Consider the following 17,651-nt stretch of genomic DNA (forward strand, 5'->3'; position numbering starts at 1 on the left):
CTCTCCCATGTAATTAATTTGTTCTAGGAGCTTGTTTTTATTACAAAAATAATTTGTGGTGGGTAGTTATAGGGGAAAGACTCAAGCTGGAAAGCCGCAGAATAATATTTCCTATCTGAAAACTTCCCTTCCCTGACAACTCATTTAACTCCTTGGAATTCAAACATCTACTTTACATCTAATTCCAGATATACAGAGTTAACAGACTTGAACTGTGTGATAGCATTTTTGGTGGTATTGTGTCCATGGAAGGAATTAAAGGCTTTGGGTACCAGTGACCTTGTATTTTCTTCCAAGGACCCTACTTCTGGGGCCATGTTTCTCTTCTCTCCTTTCCTCTTCCTTCCAGTGCCAGTTGGATTGTATGGGAGGTCTAGAGAATGAACCAAGGACAAAGCTATGTCCATAGTTGGAGTGGTTTCTCTCCAGACATTGGCTGGTTTTGCTTATCGTTCCCTGACCCTGGAAAGAAAGGAAAGGGGGTCATTTTCTTCTCCAAGACCAATCTCTCTGCCTGGGCCTCTGGATCCCATCCATCCTCTGGAACTTCCTCTCCACTCTTTTCAGTTTTACCCTCCCTCCGTCTCAGTCTTTCTCTTTCGCTTTCAAACGTGAGCAAATTCATTTACATTAAAAACGAGGAAGAAAAAAGAAACAAAATAGGACTCCCCCTTAGCAAAGTCTTCAAACAAATGTTCTTTCCCTGGTGCCTTTCTTTCTTTCTTTCTTTCTTTGTGGTCCACTTACTTTCATGTCCTTTGCAGTCTGGCCTTTTTCCCTGAAATATCTTTATTTCTAGAATTTCAATTCAATAAAATCAAACCCTCAATGCAGAAAAGGATCCCGAGAGATTCCTTGGTCTCCAAAACTTCAGGTCTCAGAGGCCACGTGTTTCTTAGCCAGAGGCTCTTATTTCCCAGATGTGTTTCCCTCCTGCTTCTCTTTTGCTGCAGTGTCAATGTGAATACATGGAATGCTGATGGAGGGTCAGCAATGTAGTACCTGGAATGAGGCCCTACCATGGAGACCAGGCTTGGGACCAATGGCCAGAGGAAGCTGTGTCTTTGATAAATCTTACATTATTTTCTCATATTTCTTAATCTTTCAGCCATGGTTGATACAGTTAAAAGGCCAGTGACTTTCCTTGATGCTGTGTTCTGAATTTAATTCCAAACAACAGGGAAGAATTAATTGGGGCAATGGAATACATATAAAAGGTCTCAGTGATCTTAATGGATCAAGAAAGACTTCTGAGGGCCTTCACATTTTCACGGAAAATACTTTTATTCTGTGAAAAGAAGAAAACACAAGCATGTTTGTAATGAGGAAAGATTATTGATTTAAAAAACAGTTGGAAACTAAGTTCCAGATTTAATGTTTGACTGTGGTTCTTTATTTAGGCTCTGGAAATATTTCCAAGAGAAAAAGGAGGCATTGATGAAGTTACAGCATAATAGATAGTATATTTAAACAAGTATTTAAATATTCAAAACCGAGTCTCTCATTGAGATAGTTTTATATTCATGCTTCTGAGAATAGCTTTACCACTAAAATGGCCATACGTAATATTTCCTGGTTTTCTACTTTGCTTCTGCTTATTAATATTAAACAACTGGTTAAAAACAAAATACTGCATTGCATCTAAAAATGAGAATACAGAAAAAGTGGATTGCACTGTTGTTTGTGTATTTGATAGTAGTTGCTTTGTGTAGTCTGTTAGTTGATTTGAAGAGGAAGATTCAAACAGCAGGTGAAGGCTGTGCATTTGCCCAAGGAGAATCCCAACTGCAAGAAACAAGCCGACCTGGGCTAGAGAATGGGGCCTCACCAACTCTGGGAGCAAAGTAGCCAGTCTCAGACCACCAAGAGAGCTGGGTGGGATCTGAGAGTTAAGGGGCAGGAGCAATGTGGCCAGCCTCCTGCCTCAGCCATTCCTGGCTACCCTGAACTTTCACGCTACTGTCCTCTCTGGTTTCATCCTTCTTGTTGCCTCTGAGTCATTCCCTTGGGGTTTAAAGTGGACCCGTGTCACCTTCCTGGACACTTCTGCCAGGGATGCTGAAAAATGATGAGGAATGGAGAGGGGAAGACCTGAGAAGGATCTTACTCTTTCAGATTCCTTAAGTTGGAGGATGGGAGGACAGGTTCTCTGTCTGACATCAGAGAGAATTTTCCAGAGGAAAGGAATTTTGAAGAGTGGATACATCCCTAATATCCATTAAAGACAAGAAAATGTATTCAAATATTCTGGCTAATGAAAATTCCATGTGCCCACTGCTGATTTACCAAGATGGCTCTAGAAGTCACAGCACAGTTGCAAGGGTGATGGATATTGTAGAATCTCTCACATTGTGTCCTTTTAAAATCCAACTCCTCAGCAGCATACCTTTATACAGTTAGCATCAGGCACATAGGAATCCAAAATGGTGCTGTAGGTATAGTGTCCTTTCTGTGCTCTGTGGTACCTGGTGGCTTAGTCCTCAGGCAGCAGGAGGTATATAGTATATTGCTGCTCTTACTGTCCAAGTGAGAATATTTTAATTGAAACATAGTCCTATTCATAATCTGAGATAAGTCATACTATGTAACAGTCATTATGTAATAAGTGGAGTTACTTATATACTGTTTTCACAAGCCCATTCATTCATAGATCTGGCACAGAGAGCAGCCATTCAGTGAATTCTTACTGAAGGAATGATGGAGTTGTGTAGCAAATATTACTGAGAAACACAAAGTGAATGAGACACAGGTCATCCCCAAAAGATTGCATATTTTCCTAAAGGAGATAGGAAGTAAACAAATAGTTTTGATATGCTAGGACAGACACATGAAAAGATGTAGTTTTCGGATTCCTTGCTATATGCCAGACAGTGTATGGTTCACAAATATGTGTTTGATGACCAAGACAACTAAATGACATGCATGTCTTTTTATTGCCATCATTATTATTTTTCCATTTTACAGATGAGGAAACTGAGTCTTGAAGAGGTTAACTGACTTACACAGGCCTGCTTTAGATGTAGAAAGTGGTGATTTGGATAGGAAGATTCAAAAGAAAAGGATGAAGGCTGGGTTTCTCCTGGAGAAAGTTCCTGATTGCCAAAAGCAGGTGTTGACCTAAGCTAGATAATGTCTAAGTTCAAGCCACTGCTGTCCCTCCGTACCACACAATTGGTCACTACTTTCTATTGTGCTTTTAGCAAAGAGGAGTTAGCGATGGACTTTGGCAGAAAAAAAAAAGAAAGTTATCGTTCCAGTTTCCTGGAAGGGGATTTTTTTCAGGCAGATACTGAACATTCCAGACAAAGTCATATACTGGAGTCCTGAGAGAACATGGTCAGATAAGTGTCTGCAGGTAGTTCAGCCATAACCTGGGCATTGAATCCTTATGAGGAATGTGGTAGGAGATGAGGTGGAAAATGAAACCAAGAGGCATGAACTTGATAGACCAATGTCATGGTCATCTCTTGGAGGCATGGACATTAGTCTCTGGATGATGTGGAACCACACAGGGAGTCTGAGATGAGCAGATCTGTTCCTTTGGCCCTCATTGCTTAGCCCCCTATCCCTTCTCTCTGCTAACTTCCAGCCAGGGCCCACGTTTGCTCACAGAACTTTTATTTCATTCTTAATCTCCTCTCTCCCTGGAGCTCAGGTTCAGGTCCACTAGGGCTGGGCTTGAGTCAGGTCTGAAGTCACTGCTTTACTCAGATTGCCCCACTTCTGACCCCTGAGGCACCATTAGAGCAATTGAGAGAGCTGAATCTCACCTCCTTTTCAGGAGGCGCTCTGTCTACCAGCCCTCCATAGTGAGCCCACAGGATGCTCTGGGGGGGGACCCTCACTGTGTCATCAAACCAATGATGACTAGCAAAGGGTTAAAATGCTTTATTTAATAGGAACTACATAAAATACCCTCGTGTTTATACTCTTCAAATAGTACATCTTGAATATCATCCACCCTTTCACATTTGGGAGAAATCGCATCTTACATTCTTGCATTTAAACAGCCAGTTTATTCAGCCAGACTGGATTTCTCAAACAAAATCTGAGTGGCAGCCAGTGGACCAGAGGGAGAAATTCTGTCACCAAAAAAAAAAGCAAGTTTCTCATAAATATTGGGCTGTCATGGGATAACCCTTTGATGATTAACGCGTCATTCGGAATCACAGGATGTCTCTGTAATTCTGCTGCCACAGTGACTTGCAATAGTCTGACAGTAAAATTTCATGCACTCAGACTCAGTGGTTTTCATGATCCTTTTCTTTCAAAATCTTTGAGTTTTTAAATAAACTTTAAGCTGATTTGAAGTTAATATTGATCAAGTAGATTCTTATTAAACCTTACAAACTGGGTAACAATATTCAAATTATCCCAGGGGCCTTTTTATTTTACTCAGAGATAAGATGTTCAGGTTAATCCAAGTACCTTCAGTGCACTCATTTATTTTTTTTAACAACCACAGATTGTTAAAATTGTTAATGTTCTTCTTCATTCATTATAATAAAATCCATTAAGGACTTCCAGTTGACCATTTTAGTAGTGTAACTGAAGTTACTCTGTGTAAAAGGAATAAAACTATATTGGGAAATATAATATAATTTTCAATTATCTCCCCCAATTAGTCTGAATTCTCTTCAGACTTGCCCCTAGAGAATGTTATTTACTACACAGATAATCAAGCAATGGATTATTATTATTAATTATATCCTCACAAGACCCAGTGATCAGCAAATAATTCACAATACATTTGCCTTTCTGCTGTTACAATAGGTGTGCGCACACAATTCATCTGCTTTCTCATATGTAACTTTCTCAAACTGCTATTTTCTTCTTCTCTCTCACATGCAGTAGTATGAGCAGGAAAGAAAAGCAAGAGTCTATGGCTTGGAGTGTAGTTCAGTGATAGAGCTCTTGCCTAGCATGCCTGAAGCCCTAGGTTCAAGCTCCAGCACTAATAATAATAATAATAATAATAATAGCCATTGGAACAAAGATTCAGGAGGGGAAGGGACAGGAAGAAAAAACATATTTTTTCTCATTTTATTCAATTACTTTAATAGCATATTACAGTTATTTATAACTGGGGTTCATTTTTTATTTGTTCTAATTAGTTATACATAACTATAGAATTTGTTTGATATATCATAAGTCAATAGAGTGTAGCTTCTCATTTTTCTGGTTGTACATGAAGTAGAATTACACTGGTCATATGGTCATGTATGCACAGAGGGTAATAAAGTCTGATTCATTCCACTGTCCTTCCCATCCTCACCTCCTCCCCTCCTTTCACTTTCCTCTTTCTAGTCCAAAATACCTCTATTCTTCCCTAGTGTGCCACCTTCTTGTGAATTAGCATCCACATAGCAGAGAAAACATTTGGTCTTTGGTTCTTTGGGATGGGCTTATTTCACTTAGCATGGTATTGTCTAGCTCCATCCATTTACTAGCAAATGCCATAATTTCATTCTTCTTTAAGACTGAGTAATATTCTATTGTGTGTATATACCGCAGGGCACCTAGGTTGGGTCCATAGCTTAGCTATTATTAATTGAGCTGCTGTACACATTGATGTGTCCTTTGGGTATAAACCAAGGAGTGGAATAACTGAGTCAAATGAGGGTTCCATTCCATCTTTTCTGAGGAATCTCCATACTGCTTTCCATATCTTTACAACAAAGATAGGATTGGGCAAATTTAGTAGAAGGGTGAGCTGTGGAAGTAGGGGCAACCAGGAGACCCATGTGATATCATGGAATGGGAGAGTAGGGAAGACAGAAGATAACACTCAAAGAAGAGGAAAGGGTGGTAGAAGCAGCTTAGGACTAATTGTCTCAAACAGTAAATTTATTCACACAGAAGAGCAAACTATTGACAACAGAGGAACACAGTAGCTACTGAGAGAATGGGCTATAGAGCTAGACAGACCAGAGTTTAAGATCAAGCTTTGTCACTTATGATGTGACTTTGGACCACTCATTTAACCTCGGTGAGCCTCAGTGTGTTCATTTACAAAAAGGCAATAACAGTGCCTAGCTGGTAAGATTGTTCAGAGAATTAAATGAGATAATGTGTAGGACACAAGACTTGGCACTCCATGTGGTCATCATCTTATTGATATATATATTTTTTTAATTGTCTCCCCCAAATTATTTAGAATTTTCCAGATTCACCTCTCAAGAATTTATTTATAAAGATATCCAAGCAATATATTATTATCCCAATAATTATTTGAAACAAATAGCTATGTTTAAAATATTTTATTAAGTGAAATAATCATTCCTCAACCTACTTAGTGGTTTACATAAGTGGAAAGATCACAAACTTTGAAGTCCGATCAACCTGGGTTCAAATCTGGGTCTATTACTCACCAGGAAACTCATCATTATTTCATCCTAGAGACTTTTTGCTATCCTTTGGATCTGGAATGTCCCCTAAGGTCCATGTGAGCTTGGTTCCCAGTTCATGGTACTATTGTGGGTGGAGAAACCTGTAAGATGTGGGGCCTGAGGGGAAGAAGTTTAATCACTGGATGTGTGCCCTAGGAGGGGATATCAGGACCCTACCCTTTTCCGTCTCCTCCTCTTTCTTCTTGACCACCATGAGGTAAATAGGCCTCCTCCACTACGTACTTCGTACTTCTGCCATGTTGTACTGTTTTATCACCAGCCCAAAGTAACAGCCAAGTGATCATGGACAAAAATATCTGAAACCATGAGTCAAAGTAAACCTTTCTTCTTTATAAGCTGTGCTTTCTTGTTAGTAATGTGGGATCAAATCTACTTTTCTAAGTAGTATGGAGATTCCTAAGGAAACTTGGAATTGTACCATCATTTGACCCAGCTATCCCACTCCTAGGTTTTTACCCAAAGGACTTAAAATCAGCATACTACAGTGATGCAGCCACATCAATGTTTATTGAAGTTCAATTCACAATAGCTAAACTATGGAACCAACCTAGGTGCCCTTCAACAGATGAATGGATAAAGAAACTGTGAGAATTACATATAAGAGGTTGTGAGGGGAATGGGGAAAAAAACAAGGAGAGAAATGACAGTAGATGGGGTACAGAGAAGATGGGAGGGGAGGGGAGGGGGGATAGTAGAGGATAGGAAAGGCAGCAGAATACAACAGTTACTAATATGGCACTATGTAAAAATGTGGATGTGTAACCGATGTGATTCTGCAATCTGTATTTGGGGTAAAAATGGGAGTTCATAACCCACTTGAATCTAATGTATGAAATATGATATGTCAAGAGCTTTGTAATGTTTTGAACAACCAATAAAAAAAGAAGAAATTGTGATATATATATATATATATATATATATATATATATATATATATATAACTCAGCCTTAAAGAAGAATGAAATTATGGCATTTGCCAGTAAATGGATGGAACTGAAAAATATAATGCTAAGAAAAAATAAACCCATCCCAAAGAACCAAAGGCCGAATGGGACATTATTACCCTATGTGCATATATGATTATATGACCTCTGTAATTCTACATCAGGTACAACCAGACAAATGAAAAGTTATACTCCATTTATGTATGATGTGTCAAAATGCATTCTACTGCCATATATAACTAATTAGAACAAATTAAAATTTAAAAATCTATTTTTCTAGAGAGTATTTAAGTTAGAAAGTATTTAAGTTAATAATGGGCTTAGTAAAGAGTCAGCTACTTGGTTAGTGACTTTCAATTTTTAGTATTTCACAATTTTGATGCCATTCCTTGGCATGGGAAACTGAGTCTATGAGAAAAGAAAATTATGTCACCAGTTTTAAATAAAGGAAGAACTCAGAGTATGTAAGAATGTGCATAAAGTCTCATAATGAAATGGTTGTAGAAACAATATTAAGTCCTTGAATATAGATTAACATAGTTGAGAGGTCTATTCCTGACTGTCCAAGACCTCATAACTTCATTTTATTGGTGCAGAAACTGAGCCCAGAGTATAAATGGCTTCCCCAGTAACATTGATTTCAAGTTCTCTGACATCTGAGCCTCTTATCTCCCCCTGAGTTATATATAATTTCTACTGGATCACTTTAATGTCCAAAGGAAATTTTTATAAAATAACTTTAAATAGTATAGCATTCATAACTAATCAAACTCAGCATAAGAAATAATATAAATAATAGGGCATAGTCAATATTTTATAAAACATGACTACTTTAGGATTAAAAAATAATGTTTTTGCAATTTATTTTATTTTCAGTGGATTTTTTCATAATTCCGTTCACCATTTTTTTTTCTACTTGAAATGTATTTCTCTGGGCTAGGGTTGTGGCTCAGAGGTAGAGCACTCACCTAGCATATGTGAAGCACTGGGTTCGATCCTCAGAACCACATGAAAATAAAATAAAAATATTATGTCCACCTATAACTAAAAAATAAATATTAATAAAAAGAAATGTATTTCTCTGGATCCTAAGAGGAAAACACATTTCCATTGGTCTAAACCATTGTGCTATTCTATGTGCATCTGGCTATCCGACATCAACTGAATCACCCTAGCTCTAGTAGCCCATAAATCTATTGATTGTAGGAAAAGATGGCAATGTAAAGTTCCATTTTTTCAGGGTTCCTCAATGATCCTGGAACTTCCCTCCACAGAAGAGGTGCTTTTCAGGATCACCCATGATTTCAATATCTTTAGGAAGTTTTGCAGTGGGGAACTCATGTTCACCAGTGGTCCAGCCTCTGGACCTATTTACATTCCCATGCCATTCCTGTCTGGCCAGCTAATAGAATCCAGGCATCTCTGTACAGCTGGCTCTCTGAGTGACACATGGTAGCTCCCCTCACACCCTAACAAAGGGAACAGAAAAGCAAGTCATTTGGCCTCTCTGATTCTCAATTGGCCTCTCCTGATTTCCTCCTGCACTCAACTACAGAATCCTGCCCTTATTTTTATGGTTGATCTAGTTTACTATGGTTGCTTTTCTTGGTGGTGTCCAACAAATGTTTTGGAGAAAATACTGGAAGACTGGAAGTTAAAATTCATGCCTTTGAGTTACTGTCTAACAGCCATGTGAGATGACAACACAATCCTGGTTTACATATCATAGTCACATGGGCTGTTTACTCTTTGCTTACCTCCTGTGTTTTAATCAGCATGAGTTTCTAATTTTTCAGCCAGTAGTTACATTATAGAAAGAAATACATTATTATTTGTATTTTGCAGATGGAGATACTGGGGTCCTAAGTCTGTAGCTGATTACACAGCATCCCAGATACAAAAGTGGAGCCACCGGCCCAAGCCCGTGGATATCTTCCCCATAGGACTGTACTACTCATCTGTGGAGTCCTCCTCCTCCTTATTTTCTTTTTAGGTAAGTTCTGTTCTTTTTATTAAATCATAAAAATGAGCATTGATCATCTTGACAGCACCTGAATTATGAGCTCAAGGCCTATCTATGAAACTTGACTTCTTTAATTCCTGCCTTGAGCCACGTGGAACAAAGTGTCTACATTGAGCTGTACGGTCTTCCACATGTATTCCTTCTGAGACGCAGCTGTTTTATTCTTTAAGCCCTTCTTTCTTTGGTCTTGCAGGCAGTGCCATCAACATATGTGTTACTTTTCAGGCCATGTATCATATTAATTTATAGTCTGCCTTTGTGTTCAGTCTCTGGCTTGAAGCCATCACAATGACTGAGGAATAAGAAAATGCTCAAAGAGCATGATGTTCTGCCAGACAACATGGAGACCTGTGTATGTATCTGATGACTTTGTGTCTATGGAGTGGAGAGGATGCATCAAAAATAAAATCCCTGTTTAGGCCTACCCAGGCTAAAATTAATTTATTAAAAAATATATAAACTAGTGTCACTGAGTCTTGTTGCTTTGCCCAAATAACACTATTGCAGATGGCCGTGATTGTCTGGAACAGTGAATGAACCCAATTAACCCCCAACTTTAGCTATATTCATTCAGCCCAAACTCAATATCACAAATTCACCTGCTCAGTGGATTATGCCACTTTAATGTGACACTAATAAAAGTCATGTCCATTTGGACTTTTCACCTATCACTGAGGTCCTCAGATAGCCTTTACCCTTCTGATACCAAGTTGTAAAATGTTAATATTTGATCCAGAAGAAGACAACAAAGAGAACAGAGATCCTGACATGGCAGTATTTTTATTCAACTTGGTTTTTGTTTAGTAAGCTATGAGGATCAACACTCAGGCACACATCAGAACATATTAAGAGTAGAAGGGTTTTAGACATCATGATCCGACACTCGTCATCAGGAAGCCACCAAATGGAGCTTCAGCAACACTGGAACCCAGAGTTCTTGGTTTCCATGTTTACACCAGCTATGACATAGGACATTTCACTTTTAATGCAAAAGCCAGGCTTGCAAAGTAGCTTTGGAACTCAAGGAACAAAAGAAGCTCTTTTCCCTCCTTCTGTAAAGTGACAGTGTTGGTGGCACATCATCAGACAAAGGGCGTGGTGATGCTGGGTTTTGTGCAGCCAGAGAGCTGAGTGGTAGGTCCTGTTTACTCTCTGCCAGAAGCCAGCAGGCCTCAGAAAAGGAGTTCAGGATGTCTCTTTGCTCCTGGTGATTTACTCGGGTTTCCTTTTGTAAGCATATGGATTCTATTTTCTACTGTCTCTATAAATACTGTTGTGACTGTCTCTGCCAAACCGGCTACCTTTCTCACCCCAGGGAGAAGGCAAAAATCAGACATTCTTATTCTGCCGTCCCATTAGACACAGCCATTAGAGGAGGGAACAGATTTGGCAGTCAAAATGATGTGTGTATTTGAATCTTTAAAGAGCCAGGCTAAAGTTAGAGTCAGAGGCTACCATAAATAACCTTTGTCCCTCTCTCTGTGTGGTTGGACCGAATGCCTTTCTCTTTAGAGTTGTACAAGCAGCAAGAGATCAAAGAGTCACCCGTTTATGGATGCGTAGTTCATTACAAAGTCAGCACCCTCAGTGGGAGGACTCTGGCAAAGGCTCTAATAATTCTCTCCTGTGACTATTTTGTTGCATGGATTGGGGTTGGAGGGTACTAAAAGAACTTGTAACTACTTAAAATAAAGGTGAAAATTCACTTTCAGAGGAGAGTTAACTGGCATCTTTTTAGGGTAGGAAATGTGGTAGGGGGGAAGTGGAGGTAAAGAAACTGACCCTTTACCACATGGAATGTGGTTCAAGAAGAATAATAGAAGGTGGAACAGTATCCTGTGTAATTTACTTATGCTTGGGTAAGCATTGTAGAGAGCCTTTGATAAGCAGAGCAGAACATTTACAGGGATTTTTTTTAGCCCAAATTAAATAATGTATTTGAAGAACAGGCTTTGAACTAGTTTGCTAGAGTATAAAGAATAAATGTATTTAAAATTATAGCATTGGTGATGTTACAATTCCAAGATTGGAGATAATCACAATGCCACAAACTATTACTTATTCAATATCAGCTGTGTGCCACATGTTGTGCTGTGTGTTATCTTTTAATCCCAGTGACCACGACCACATACAAGAGTCATGTGGTGTTATTCCCATTTTACACACTGGATGATGAGAATCCAGAATTCAAGTGCTTGTTCAAGGTCACTCAGACACCCATTAGTAAGAGCAGGATTTGAATCAAGCTTCAGAATGAAGCAGTAATCACTGTTGTTAGTAACTCTGGCTCCTGTCCCCTTTTTCTGGCCTCCATTGTGCAGGTTGCTGGAGTTCTCTTCCTTTCTGAGCGTTGGAGATTTGCCTCTCAAAGAGCTACCTCAATCCATGTTTGCATTTACTCAGGTCAGACTAGATCATCTGTAAGTTCAGCTTCCTTGCTTTCCCACTGTAGGCACATACACAGTCCCATTTGGGAGTGTGGAACTACTACAGACCCCAGGCAGGTACTCCACCAAAACCTTTCCCAGAATGCATGATGAAAAAGGCAGGTAAAGGAAGTACTTTGTGACCTCTTTTCAAGGGCAATAAACGACCCTTGTTGAACATCTTGTTGCATTTATATGCAACATATAAAAAGCTTAGAATCCTCAAGACTCTAAATGTGTGTGTGTGTGTGTGTGTGTGTGTGTGTGTGCGTGTGTGTGTGTGGTGGGGTGTCCTGTCCCTGTGGTTGTCCACAGGCAGTCAGACTTAATTACTGATAGCCCATACAACATCTTGCATGCAGTCCTTGATCTAGCATTTTCTGCGTGATGTTAGAGACCCACGTTTTGCAAAAGAGCACCTGTCACGTGCTTGACTGAGTTATAGTGACAGCCGAAGAAACATTTCCTCGAAAGTATTATTTTAACAGGAATCACGTTGTAGTTTCCCATTCTGTATGGTACTTTAATTTGAATAAAAGCTGAACTGTTTGAACCTTTTTTAAAAAAATACCATACGGTGCAGTGCAAAGAACTCCATGATTAGAGTCAATAAAGTCTCAATGGCTGTGTAATCCCTGAGAGCTTTTGTCCTTGTCACAGATAAAACCTAAATCGCAGGGATGCCACAGGATCAGATGATTAAGGTGATTGGAAAACCACAGCTCTCTGTAAATGTTACCTTCTTTCTGTACTTCCTAGCAATGGTACCTTTTGTTCAACACATCTCTTCCTGTTGCTGAAAAACAAAAGTTAAAAAGGTCAGAAATAGGACCAAAGAACAAATCAATTCCTTTTTGTATGAATTTAATAGCAATTGAGAGCATCATCCGAAATCCTGTGGCTCTCACCTCCCCCCACCAAGTTTTCTTGAAAGATTTCACACGTGCCATGTAAGAAATTGTGAGTCAGCCTTCTCCAATCCTGACTTTAAGAGTTGCAGAAATCATCTGCCAGGCAGCACATATGTTCTCAGTTCCAGGAGAGGAAGAAAACACATTTGCTGAAAAGCAATGGAAACTTTAAAAACCAGTTGAGTTGTAATAAAGACACTTTACATTTTGCTAACTTCTTTTTCTCTCTGGTGCCTAAAGGCTTTTCTGACCCTAGATGGGTTCCATGCTCAGGAGCCATCTGTCCCCGGGGATACTCCCTACTCCCTCTGTGGGAGGGGGAGCTCCTGCTGGGCATGGGGAGGGAGGCATGGGAAGTGCAGAATGATCAAAATGTGAAATTATGATGAAGAAATAATAAATCAAGAGCAACCATTGTTGAAGGCAAGATACTCAAGGTTGTAAATTCATTTTTCCTTAAGATCTTATAACATTCTAATGTAATTGGTAATTGACTTCAGTCTGCTTTTGAGGAGACAAAGTCACTTGTGTGGGGGGGGGCGGTAGGGGGGTGCCCTGCCCTTGTGATTATCCATAGGCAGTCAGATTTAATTACTAAGTCACTTGACTAGGGTATAGAGCTAGTGAGCTAGATAGAGAAGAATACCAAAGCATGTGACTGTAGCATTACACGTATGCGTAGCATTGTGTATGAGACCTCTGGAACGTTGGAAAGATTTTCATCTAGAAAATTATCTTCCACAAAGCATAGAAAGAGTCCCCTGGTGTCCTAAAGGGGCATACTGCTGGCAAGTGCTGTTGTCTCCATATTAAGATTGTAGAAACCAGATTCAAATAAGTTGTGGATTTCCCTTGAAGCAAAAGAAATCAATTACAGGGAAAATGAAACTCTCAACTCAGTGCTGTACTTGAGAAATGTTCAACTCATTTCATGATGTTTTGCCTTTCTTCACCTCTCACTGAAGCAGTCTTGTTCTTCAGTAATTGGTATTTGGTCCTTCTTGTGGATCGTTTAGTCTGGGTATTTTTATTCATTAAATCGTGTAAGTAAAAATTGATGTGATGGAATAATCATGGCAGCCTCAGACACAGAACAAAGGCTTCTCTAAACGAGTATTTCTCCCCTAACATCTGGGCAGATGTTTCATGTGGGTTTTCTTTCCGCAAGTATCTAATGGCATGATTCCACATTCAGAAGGAATTGACAGTGACATTTCAAATTTGACTAAGGGGAAAAAAAGAAAAGAAAGAAATATTTCTACATTTAACAGAACCCAAAGGCAACTTGAAAAACACTTTGAAAGCTGATTTCCATTTTAGGATCTAAAGCAGACCCAAGGTATATCTACAGACAGGTGGTGCCAGATGTGGCTCTGCTATGAGTCCTTGTGACATGGCTTATGTTGACTTCCTGAGAATATTTCAGGATTTATCATCAGAAAGGACTCTGAAACAGTGGTTTTAAACTCCCTTAGAAATGGGTCACTATATAAATCCTAAAGGAAAAACCAAGCTGGGTAAATCTAGGATATTGGCTTTGTGTCAAACCTTACAATTTAAAATCACAGGTCATTCCTCCAGCAGCCCCCTAACCCAGACATCCATCCTCATTAGCCATAGCCCTCAACCCTGGGCCTTCCTTGATCCTGCTAAAATTTAGCCAAGAAGCAAAAGCTCAGGTCTTGACATTTTGTATAAAATCATTGGGCAGAATACAGAGAAGGCAACAAGAAAGGAATTTGTCAATCATAGGAAACCAGGGTGTTTGATGGTAAGATAGAAGTCTCTTCCTTCAGGATTAGTAGGTAAAATTCTCCCCTGTGCCTTTGAATGAGAGATTTCCCCTAAACACAATACAGAACATTGTGTCTAGTAGCAGGAACCCTGGAGACCAGCAAATAAAGAAAAGTAGCAACTTTCCAGAGAAGCTGGAATATAATACCTATTATGATAAACTGCAATTTTAGAAGCACCCTGTAGAGAAAAGTAGTCAACACTTTAAACATGGCCTTAAAATTTTAAACTTTGTCTGGATTAAGCTCTGACTCTTTCATGTTGCAGTTGGTAGAAAATATACCTTTTTTAAAAAATGCACATTTAAAAAAAATTCTTGCATTTTCCTGTGTTTCTTGGAGATTTCAGTTTAAAATGGTGCCCAAGCTTAGTTCTTAGTTTAGCATCTCATGAAAGAGTCTCAAAACTTTACTCTTATATTCTCTAGTATACCTAAGATGAGCCTATGGAGAAAATGCATAAGCTTTGTTCAAGTATAAACTTTAGTCCTTCTGGCTGTGAAGTCAATGCTAATGAGTTAACAATATATCCTAAATAAGGTGTCTTTCAATAGATATACACATAATGCAAGTTTTTATAATAATTAGTTGATAAATATATCACCAGAAGCTTGTAGAAAATGAACCCTATATTTCCCCACAGAAGTGATAGTTCAATATTCACTAGTTTAATACTCCTATCAGTGTTGGAGAACATAACGACTGTGGCTAAAGAAAATCCACTTCATTTAATGGAAGACTTTGTACCATCTGGTTCTTTGAGCTGCTCTGTTGTATTATATAGTCTCCAGTTATCCTCTCAAATGAGACTCAGAAACAACCTGTTATGTTCAGAACCAAGTTTCAGGTAACTTGGGCATTGTGTATACCAGAAGAGAGTCATGTGACTCTCACAGCTAAAACAGAGAAAGGGAACCTGGTACTGGAATATGGACAGACAGAGGGGAAACTTAGCCGTTCGCCTTGGGAAGGGCCACCATAAGAGGAATGAGGTGGAGATGTGAGAAGAATACAAAGAAGGGAACCAGAAGGAGAGGGGAAAATGGGTGTTCCCTTAACACATCTCAAGACAATGCTGTCAGTCATGGGCTATGCCACAGCCTGACTCCTTCCACTGTAATTGATGTGGATAAAATGTCTGTTATACTTTCTGGAGATATCAACACACTCTGAAGAGCTTAATGACATCATTTTATATAAACTGAACCTATTTATTTTTCTGGTTCATGTAAGGTTATAACTCTTCATTTCAAGGTTACCCTGAACAGACAAATTTGTTTTTCAGTAAATAGTATGTAAAAGAAAGATTTTTGTAAAATCAGGGGCACTTTCAGGCACTTAAGTCAATGGAATTTAATAACATATTTAATATGCCATGGCCATAGAGATTTTTACTAGCTGATGTAGAGAAACTACATGTTCTCATATTCATGCATAAGGTAATTTGTTTTATAGGCAGAAAATAGAGTTTACGGTTTGAAATAAACAAATCATTGCCTTAAATAGTGTGGAAAAAAGTATACTACTTCAAAAATAATAGCTTGTTTGCATGTATTTGCTTGTTGGAAACAATAGACTTAAATGAGAGCTGCTCTATCATTACTCTGTTATGCGAAAAAATGAGAAAGTGTATACAGGGACCCAGAGCAGGGGAAAGAATTTCCCATAATGCTATGTGGACATGATAAATTGTTCTATTTTGCCACTTAATGTTATATAGGATCAATACAGCATCTAACTCATGAGCTTCAGTTGGAAATCTCAAATCTGATGGAAAAGAATTTTTTAGTATCTCATGAAAGATTCTCAAAACTTTAGAAAAAAAATAAGTGTTTGTGAAATATGGCCAAGTTATATCTTCACACATGAAAAATGTACTATATTTTCCTAGGAGTAAAAATCATTATGTGAAGTAAGACTTTTTAAAAACAGTGTTAAAACTACATTAAACTGCTGTTAAAGAGTAGTAATCCTACTGTCTCATGTTTTTGGGGAATTAAAATGAAGCACATACATAAAACAAAATTAATACAAATTTTTTAGTAAGAATGAGCTCTAAAAATAATAGTTACAGTGAATGTTAACTCAGAATAGCATATAGTTATCAAAATGGTCCTGAACCAAATATCTTTTCTTTTTTTATTACTATCATGGATTCAACTATCCCATTCTTGATAACCCTTTGGATCAGCAAAGTAAAATATAGGAAAAAAAATGAGGCAAAGAAAATTTTAAAGGCCAAAAATATACTCTCCTGAGTCCTCCAAGACATTTCTTACATAAGGCTATGCAGTGATTTTGCTTGGTCTACCTGCTTTGTTAGTAATGAAAACTAACTGCTATAATAAGCAACCTCAAAATATCAGCAGCTTAAGACAATGAAGATTTATTTATTGCTGATGTAAAAGTTACACAAAGGGTCAGGTGGTTCTTGTGGAGGTTCTCCTTTAAGTAGTTTCTTCCAATTCGTGGTCTCCAGGGTCTCATTGGAGGAGTTTGCATGACAGGGAGGTTTATGATCAGACCCAGAAATAGCAACATAATTTTCACTCCATTTCTTTTACCAGAACCTGGTCCTACAGTCACAATGCACCTTCAAGGTGTGCGGGAAAATGCTTGATCACTCTCCACTTTGGGAGGAGCAGGAAAAGAAAATGTCTTCATTCAGACTGCCTTACCACACCCTTTGTAGCCCCCAAAAGAGGCAAAATTTAAGTTTAATTTGGCATCAAGCTGATAGTGTTTTGGGGAGCTTGACAGAAGACACAAAAACAGCTTCTGAAATTTAAACAACTAAACTTCACATTTAAGAGGGAAAAGAAGTTTACAAGGAAACTGAGCTCACAAACAAACAAAATCACTGAGCCTGAAAAAGTAAGACATCACTAGCAAAAAAAAAAAAAAAAAAAAGAAAAGAAAAGAAAAAGCAACAAAAGGAAAATTTTGGGATATTAGAATTATCAGGCCCGGATTATATATTTTGCTTTTGATACACTCAAGAAAGTAAAAGCATATAGTAAATATCAAAAATTATATAATTTTTTTAATTGGTTGTTCAAAACATTACATAGTTCTTGATATATCATATTTCACACTTTGATTAAAATTATATAATGTTACTAAGTGAAATTTGAAAGAAATTGC

The 17,651-nt window shown here is 38.3% G+C and overlaps 1 long non-coding RNA gene across 1 annotated transcript in view; it reads left to right on the forward strand.

Moving 5' to 3' along the window:
- LOC308652208 overlaps window positions 1-9,270 on the forward strand; it is a 295,262-nt gene extending 285,992 nt beyond the window's left edge. The window contains exon 3 of the long non-coding RNA XR_014022754.1: window positions 9,200-9,270. This is a non-coding gene — a long non-coding RNA (uncharacterized lncRNA). The remainder of the gene's footprint in view (window positions 1-9,199) is intronic.
- Window positions 9,271-17,651: the final 8,381 nt, after the last annotated feature.

This window comes from Spermophilus citellus (assembly GCF_964194105.1).
Source record: "Spermophilus citellus genome assembly, chromosome: 6".
Taxonomy (NCBI): domain Eukaryota; kingdom Metazoa; phylum Chordata; class Mammalia; order Rodentia; family Sciuridae; genus Spermophilus; species Spermophilus citellus.